We start from the raw sequence: 9,994 nt of genomic DNA on the forward strand, positions 1-9,994 counted from the left end.
CTAAGCTAGGCTGCAATGCCCACAGATGGGTACAAGAGCTCGATGGGAGGTGGGACAGACTAGTTTGCTGCACATGCTGGCACACATAGAAACTGGGGTTGGGATGGGCCTGCTGGGGGTTATTTGAGGTTGCTTCAACAAGGCTGTTGTTCTGGCTATGTGCATAAAGGCTGAGTTTGTAGTGTGCTGTGTTGGGCTAGGTCACAGCATCTGTTGGTTTGCATAAGAGATAGGGTTGGGTACAGAACTGACCAGGTAACTGCAGTCACCAGTATGTGCATAGGTTGGTGTGGGTGACAGGCTGAACCAAACCCCACACTAGCTGGTGCACAAAGAGTCAGCTCTGGGGTCATCCCAGGCAAGATTTCTTGGGGAATTCCCCAACTAGATCACTGGACTCAAATCCCAACCACAGGGAAATCACAATAAATATGGTCTAACCTTGCAGTACTTGCTGATGTCTGTACAGTGGAAAGCATGTTCAAATGTACATAGGGGACATGACAGCCAGCTCATTTAGAACAGCAGAGGAAATCAGGTGCCACATCACAGGATGGAAAACAGAATAGGTTGGACAACTCTCCTGGCCAAGTTTGAAGGCAAATGTCTGTGTATGTGGATGCACTAAGGTGGACTTCGTCAAACAATAAACCTTGGAAAGATTTTCTCAGTCCTGGAACCATAAAAATAACAATGTTTCAGAATCATCAAAACCACTTAAGTAATACCCTCAGAACTTTCCTTCCCATATTGGGGTTTCTAAGATGACATCAAAGTGGATACCCCCATCCCAAAGTGCTGATGTAGTTTGGCAGCAAGGAGCAGCCCTCCTTCCAGTGCCCCCTCCATTGAGATACATGCCTCAACCCTCCCCATCCTAATAGGTGGTCCATACGGGCATAGGTCCTTCTCAACTACATAAACCACATTGGACCTGATTGGGATGCAGCATGGACTGGATTCATCTACTGTCATACTGGCACATGCAAGAACCAGGGCTGGGTTGGGCCTGGTGGAGGCTATTAGGGGTTGCCCTAACTAAGCTGCAATTCCTACTGATGTATGTAAGGGTCAGCTCTTGACAGGCGTGGTTGGGCTGGGTCACAGCACCTGTAGGCTTGCATAGGACATGGGGCTGGAGACAAAACTGACCAGACAACTACAATCACCAATATATGCAAAGTCTGATATGTGATGGACTGAACTGGACCCTGAACTGGCTGGCACATACAAGAATCGAGTTGGGGGTTATCCCAGGTGAAGTTTTTTGGGAGACTCCTAAACTAGACCACTGGACTCAAAACTTCAGCCACAGAGTTTGTGGTCTGACCCTAGAATGTATGCATTTAGACTGTGCCTCCTCAATTGCTGATGTTTGTGTAGCAGACAACATGCTCAGGTGCATATGGAGGACAGAATAGCTAGCTCATTTGGGCCTGCAGAGGATGGCAAGTGCCATGTTGGCTGAGCTTTCGTAAGTGTCTAGATGAGTAGACGTACCGGGATGGACTCTGTCAGCCAATGGACTTTGGAAGTATTTTCTTTTCATTGGAGCAACAAAACCAACAGCATCTCAAAATTATCAAAACTATTCAAGCAATACTCTCAGAATATTCTTCTCCACACAGGGGTTTCTTTCTTTTTTTTTTTTTTTTTAAGATTTTATTATTACTGAAAAGCCAGATATACAGAGAGGAGGAGAGACAGAGAGGAAGATCTTCCATCCGATGTTTCACTCCCCAAGTGAGCCGCAACGGGCCGGTACGCGCCAAACCGATGCCGGGACCAGGAACCTCTTCCAGGTCTCCCACATGGGTGCAGGGTCCCAAAGCTTTGGGCCGTCCTCGACTGCTTTCCCAGGCCACAAGCAGGGAGCTGGATGGGAAGTGGAGCTGCCAGGATTAGAACCGGCGCCCATATGGGATCCCGGGGCTTTCAAGGCGAGGACTTTAGCTGCTAGGCCACGCCGCCGGGCCCCACACAGGGGTTTCTAACATGTCCACCTCAAGTGGACATCCCCCATCCCTGTGGACTGATCAGCTTGGCGGCTGGGAACAGTCTCCCCTTCCCTCAGTACCACCTTCTAGATACAGGAGAGGGGAAAGGAGGGGGAAACTGGAGGCACTTGCCCCACCCACTTTCCTCTGTGCTTAGATCCTCCCCAGCCTGGTCCTGGCCCTATTGGGTGTGCATCCTTGTTAACATCAAGAATTAAAAATTGAGAAACAAACAAAAGCACTGGCATCTCATATGGGTACCAGTTCCAGGTCCAGTTGCTCCACTTCCAGTCTAGCCCCCTGATGATATACCTAGGAAAACAGTGGAAAAAGACCTCGGTACCCGAGTCTCTGCATTCACATGGGAGACCCAGATGAACTTTCTGGTTCCTGGCATCTGCCTTAGCCCAGCCCTGGCCATTACATCATTACAGTCAGTTGGGGAGTAAACTAGTGTATGGAAAAATCTCTCTCTCTTTCTCTCTCTCTCATTCTCTCTCTCTTCTTCTCTTCTCATAATTCTGCTTTTCAAATAAATAAAAATACATTTAATAAAATGTTCTAATTTATATTACTCTAAATTATATTTTTCTGATATATTTTTCTCGCCCTCATTTCTAAAACATTTGTAGCTTATCCTTGACAATGCCTTTTGAAAACATAATGTGGACCATCTCGTAAGTACTCTGATTTGTTTCTGACTTTTTGCTATTAAGGCATTTTCATTTGTATAAAATTAAATAATGTGTATTCTTCATGCTTAAAGATTATCACTCGTGGCTAACAAGATCACCCATACCTTAAATTTTAAATGGTTTTATACATTATTTTTAAATGTTTTAATTGTTTTGATTTTGCAGTTAATTCCTTCACTCGATTACAATTAGACTTGCAAGTATGTTTTAATTTTCTTCCAATTATCAGTTATGGCAGATAATATAATGCATTATTGAATAAATAAGTACAATATCTCACTGACCTGATCTGCAATTTTTCATACTTAGAAATAACATTATCTGAACCTTCTGCTTGAATTATTTACTGTTTTTCAATGACAAATTTGACTCTTTCCAGGGTAGTATCTACGGCGATATACTTCAATTTCTAGTAAGGTCTTTTTTTCATATTTGATTGACATTTCCATGGCATTTATATTCCTACACAAGTCTGATCACAATTGCATTTGCTATATGTAAATTTGATAAGAAATTAACATTTTACACTGTATAATCTTCCCATTCAAAAACATAAAATGGGGCCGGGCAGCGTGGTCTAGCAGCTAAAGTCCTTGCCTTGAACGTCCCGGGATCCCATATAGGCGCCACTTCTAATCCTGGAAGCTCCACTTCCCATCCAGCTCCCTGCCTGTGGCCTGGGAAAGCAGTCGAGGACGGCCCAAAGCTTTGGGACCCTGCACCCATGTGGGAGACCCAGAGAGGTTCCTGGCTCCTGGCTTCGGATTGCGCAGCACCTGCCGTTGCGGCTCACTTGGGGAGTGAATCATCAGACAGAAGATCTTCCTCTCTGTCTCTTCTCCTCTCTGTATATCTGACTTTGTAATAAAAATAAATAAATCTTTAAAAAAAAACATAAAATGTTTTGTCATTTGTCCCAAGTTCAGCCTTTTACTAAGAATTTGTGTTTTTTCCTATAGCTTATCATGTCTACTGTCAGTCTCTGAAATGGCTTTCTCATCTATATAATGAGTTAAACAGGAAAAGACATTAAGGCGGCAGTGTTGCGGTGCTGTAGGCTAGGCTTCCACCTGGGTGTGGGTTCAAGTCCTGGCTGCTCCACTTTCCACACAGCTCCCTGCTTATGGGCTTGGAAAGCAGCAGAAGATGGCCCACAGCCTTGGGACTTTAGCCACATGGGAGATCTGGAAGAAGCTCCTGGCTCAGCTCCAGCCATTTCAGCCACTTGGGGAGTGAACCAGTGGATGGAAGATGTTTTTTACTGTCTCTCCCTCTTCCTGTAAATCTGTTTTTCCAATAAAAATAAATAAATCTTTTTAAAAATGTTAAGTATGCACTGCCAGTTAGTATATTTATGTATTTTAAAATTATACAGATAGCTGCACTAACATCTTATACATATTTAAAAAGGTAAAAATTTTAAATAATATCAGAGAAGTCACAAAAGAAAATCAAATGACATTGCCCTGCTATGCCAAAGACAGAAAGAGTATTCCTTCGTTTACCTAAAAGTTCTAAACAACAATAATAAAAAATTGCTAAAGGTAGATCTTGACAGATTCAATTGATCACAAAAATGTCCTTGTCAGTGAATCAGAGGCACATTTTATTATGGGACCTCTGTTGTTCCTCTCTGAACTTTCTTTAAGACAATTACTAGAATATTAGAAAACAGGGGGCCAGCACTTTAGCCTAGTGGCTGAAGTCCTCACCTTGCATGCGCCAGGATCCCATACGGTCGCCGGTTCTAATCCCGCAGCCTTGCTTCCCATCCAGCTCTCTGTGGCCTAGGAAAGCAGTCAAGGACGGCCCAAAGCCTTGGGACCCTGTACCCACATGGGAGACCTAGAAGAGGCTCCAGTCTGCTGGCTTCAGATCAGCTCAGCTCTGGCCACAACAGCTCAGCTCTGGCCATTGCAACCACTTAGCGAGTGAAACAACAGGTAGAGGATCAACCTCACTGTCTCTCCTCCTTTCTGTATATCTGACTTTCCAATAAATTTTTTTAAAACATCTTTTTAAAAAAGAATATTAGAAAGTAAAAGACTAGCCACATATCTCTTCTAGAATCAATGCCAAGCAACCTTCAGCACCAAAGATTTTGACGTGAAGCCTAAGATTTTTCTCTTAGTCACAAGTCTATATGTTCTCACTATCTTCCTGACCCTGGTTCAATCATTTCTGTTCTAGGGCAATTGAAATTACATTCCACAGATGCCAAGTCATCTTTAATTACAGATCTGCCATTATCTTATCTAGCACTAAAGAAGCACAAACTCTAAATTGTGACCCAACACTTCTGTTGCTTATAATTCTCATTTGAATTCTGGATTTATTTACATAATATTATATAACACATTACCACCACCATTTGCTGGGAGGTGAACGACACAGAGGTTTAAAGAGAACAGCTCCCCTGCTGGCAAGGCTGCAAGGCGCTGCCAGCTGTTCAGCAAGGCCTGGCAGATGTCTTTCCAACCAGCTCAACATGGTTTCACTCCTTCTGCACGGATACTCAACCACCCCAAGAAAGAATTCTAAAATCTATTGAGGCATTGCTATTTGCCCTTGTGAGATGGTTTCTACAACTGATGTGAACTTGGGAATTACTGTTATTGATAACATCTTGGTGAGTGGGCCTTTAACAATTTACGAGAAATAATGCACACAGCTAAAATGCAGCCCATGCCATTCCTGTACACCTTACTGTGTCCTGGCCCTGGAGTCCTGGCTGTCGCCCAGTAGCTACTACTGAAGAATGAATAATGGCTTGCTTTGAAGTGAAATAATTCTGTAATCATTGCAGAATTATCTCTTAAAAACCCGCTTAGCCACAAAGTACAAAATAGAATAACTGAATGTCCGAATTATCTTTAAAACACCTGCTTAGTCATGAAGTAAAAAAGAACAATCAAGTGTCTGTGCAGAAACTTGTGATGATTGCTGTGTAAATGATGAAGACAGCTTCCTGAGCTGTCCATTCAGAGCACCGAGTGATTGTGGTTCACTGTTTCTCACTGACTCCACAAACTCTTACTTGAGTTCCAAATATGGCTACAGCTGGTCTCCGGCAAACATTAGTGTCATAAAATAACCATTATTTTCCTCATAACTCCATGCTTCTATAATGTGTGCAAAGTGCAATGCAGATGCTTGGTATGATACTAATTAGGCTTGATCAGAGCTGAAAGATCCAATAATGATGCTTCCCTCACGTATCTGAGACCTTGACACTAATTGTCAATTGGGTGTGTTGATTTTGTTCCACATGGTTTCTCTCCTTACATGGTCCCTCCTCACACAATAGTGCAGCCCAAGCTAGATTTGGTGTCCCAGAGAACAGAGGTGGAATCTTCCGGACTCCTTAAAACCTTGGCTCTAAAAAAGCAATTGAACATTCTGTTGCCCATTGCTAGTCACAGGGCTGCTGAAGATTCAAGGCAAATAAGAAAATGCTCTACCTCTTGATGGAAGAAGCTGCAAAATAATACTAAAAAGGATTATTGGTTTGTGGCAGCCATTCTCAGCAGAAACAACCCACAACAATTTTATTAAAAGGCCTCTTTCATGAACACTCTCTGGGTTTTGCACATGAGTAGCAGGAACCCAAGAGCTTGGAATATCTTCCATTGCTTTTTTCAGGACATTAGCAGGAAGCTGGATGAGAGAAGAAGCTAGGATGCAGGCATTGCAGGTGGAAGCTTTACATGCTAAGCCACAATCACAATGCCCCCCATCTTGTTGTTGTTGTTTTTAAAGATTTATTTATTTTTATTGCAAAGTTAGATATGCAGAAAGGAGGAGAGACAGAGAGGAAGATCTTCTGTCTGATGATTCACTCCCCAAGTGACTGCAATACCGGTGCTGTGCCAATCCGAAGCCAGGAACCAGGAACTTTCTTCCAGGTCTCCCACATGGGTGCAGGGTCCCAAAGCTTTGGGCCGTCCTCAACTGCTTTCCCAGACCACAAGCAGGGAGCTGGATGGGAAGTAGAACTGCCAGGATTAGAACTGGCGTCCGTATGGAATCCTGGCGCGTGTCAAGGCGAGGACTTTAGCTGCTATGCACCAGGCATTGTTGTTGTTGTTTTAAGGCAAACTTACAGAAATAAGGAGAGACAGAGAGAAACATCTTCCATCTACTAGTTCACTCCACAAATGGCTGCAATGGCCAGAGCTGAGCCAAAGCAAAGCACCAGGAGCTTCTTCAAGTATCCCACATGGGTGTAGAGTCCCAAGGCTTTGAGCCATCCTACAATACTTTCCCTGGCCATAAGCAGGGAGCTGGATGGGAAGTGGAGCAGCCAGGATATCAACTGGTGTTCATTTAGGATCCTGGTGCTTGCAAGGGGAGGATTAGCCAACTGAACCATTGTGCCAGGCCTTCATAAATATTGTAAAAGGTAGCTGAAGAAAGGAGAAAATAGCAATGATCATAGAGGTAAACAGGCTGGCATGCTGACATAGCTAGCTCATCTTCTAGCCGCAAGCACCGTCATCCCATATGGGCACTAGTTCATATTTCAGCTGTTCCACTTCTGAATAAGCTTCCTGCTTATGGCTGGGAACACAGCAGAGGAAGGCCTGAGGTCTTGGGCCCTTGCACTCATGTGGGAGGCCAGGAGAAGCTACTGGGTTCCAATTTCAGATCAGCTCAGCTCTGGCCACTGCAGCCATTTCTGGGAAGTGAACCAATGGACGGAAGAGTGGGCTCTCAGACACTTCTTCTCCCTTAGTAAAAATCTTCCTTTCAAATAAAAAAAATAAATCTTTTAAGAAGAGATAAATAAAGTAGAAAAACAAGAATGAACCAGTGAAACTAGAATTGGATCCATAACACAGACAAATTTCTAGGTAGACTAAGAATAAAAGATGCATCTGAAATCAGAAATGCAAATGGGGCCATTATTACTGGCCTTAGAGAAATGAAAAGGACTACAAGGAAATACTATGGACAATTATAAGCAGACAAATTAGATAGCCTAGATGAAATGGGCAGACTGCTAAAAACATTTAAAGCACCAAAAGAGACAGAAATAAAGTATCTCAACGATCTAACAAGTAGAGATTAGAAATCACATATGTACCAACTAAGAAATTTTCACAACCTGATGATTTCAGTGATGAAGTCTACCAAATATTTAATATCAGTTCCTCTCAATGGAAGATAAAGGGAGAAATTCCTAATCCATCCTAAGAAACCAGCAGCACCATGATATACAAGCCAGAAGGCCAATGCAAGGAAACTATAAACCAGTATTTATTATAAACAGAAGATAAAAAATGTTCAACAAAATACTAGCAAATGAAATTCAACATGTATGAAAAGGATTACACCAATATGACTAAGAGGTGTTTTTCAGAAATGCAACACTGTGCCAATATATGGAAAACAATAATACATCTCAATAATATACTGAAGCAAAAATACCATATGATCATCTCAACTGACACAGAAAACTCATTTAACAAGGTTCATTATCCTTTCTTAAACGCAGCACTTAGTGAATTGTGGTAACGGACAAGCTCTTCCTTAACATAATAAAAGATACTTTGGAAAAACACAAGGCTAACATCATGATGAAGGACTGAAAACTTAGCCACAAAGAGCACTTTCCACTTTAACCCACAGTAGGCCTGTTTAACTGAAAGTTCCACTCAGAGCAAATAAGCAAGAAAACAAACAAGACATACCAAAAGTCAAGAAGTAAAGCCACCTCTGTTCCCAAATGGCATGGGCAAATCCTAGCAATCACAAATCCTAGAGGTGAGCATTCAGACTAGCAGCCTGAATCTCACATCAACGCTACTGATACATTAAAATACATAATATGTTCAATAACACTACTTGATATAGTTAATGTGTCATACTCTAAATGAGTTAGAATCATCCTGGGTAAGGTCAGCCAGAAATCCATCTTGTATAAAGGAAAGACATTAGCCTTACCTTTTAGGTGGTACTAGAGACACTCCAGTCCCTTGACGTTTCACGGCTTGGCCTCTAGGGGTCACCCAGTAGCTTTAGAGTCCAGTCATTATTTCCTTCATCTAATACAAATAGATGGACATCTACAACCAGGCTTCTCCAGCACAACCTGTAGCCCTGATTTCTGGACCAGCTTTCCAACTGTGCAATGACATGTACTTCAGTATTCATCCCAAGTGTCAACTCACAAGCACTAAAACAAGTTTATCCTTCATCCAGACCATCTTCAATCAATAACTTAAAAAAAAAAAAAAAAAAAGCACTATTAAAGCATGGCGGGCCCCCCAGCACGGTGGCCTAGTGGATAAAGTCCTTGCCTTGAAAAAGCCAGGATCCTGTATGGACCCTAGTTCAAGTCCTGGCTGCTCCACTTTCCCTCCAGCTTCCTTTTTGTGGCCTGAGAAAGCAGTAGTGGATGGCCCAAAGCCTGCACTAAGAGGCTGCTGACTCCTGGCTCCTGGCTCTGGATCAGCTCAGCTCCGGCCCTTGTGGCCACTTGGGCAGTGAACCAGCGAATGGAGGATTTTTCTTTCTCTCCTCTCTGTACGTTTGACTTTGCAATGGTAAAAAATTTTTTTCAAAAAACTTTTTAAATGGGAAGAACAAAATCGAAAAATCCACATCTCCCTGCTGGCATCTTCAGCCTTGGCCTATTATCTTCAGCCTTTCTGCTACATAATAAAACCAAGTCACACTGATGAAGCAGCTCCAAGGGGCCTTGGCTCCTACATGAGCACATAAAGATTTCAAAACCCAACTGACTTAGCATGTTGACACTTTAATAGGTTATAGATGTGTGAAAATAAGCCTCCCACAGCTATCAATCCAGCTTGCTTGACCGGCATCAGGTGTACAACAGGAATGATTTGATTATTTTTTAGTCATTCTAAACAAAATATTCCATATATGACTGAAATTTTTATTCTGTCCCTTGGCTCAGGTAATAAGAGTAAGCAAACGTCAGCTTTAAAAGTATTCAAGGAAGATTAATTACATAGACATCCAAAAATGGAAGGGAATACGGCAAGTCTGTAGACACAAAAGTAATAATTTATCCATCTTCCACTATTCCACAGCATATCACAATCATCAAAGATAGCTCTTTGCAGTGTGCAATAAACAAAAATAATCAGTGAGTCCCCATCGAGTTCCACCTCCAAAAATAACTCTATTTCTCAGACCAGGAATCCTCAGGAAAAAGTAACTTTATCCTTGCTTTTTGCAACGGTGATGTCTTAACGTATGCTTCGACCCTTCCGAATACTACAATACTTTCCCACGCTGAAGAAACTTTGTGATACTCAGAAATCTTGTGGT

This window comes from Ochotona princeps, chromosome 5 (genome assembly GCF_030435755.1).
Source record: "Ochotona princeps isolate mOchPri1 chromosome 5, mOchPri1.hap1, whole genome shotgun sequence".
In the NCBI taxonomy this organism is placed as follows: Eukaryota; Metazoa; Chordata; class Mammalia; order Lagomorpha; family Ochotonidae; genus Ochotona; species Ochotona princeps.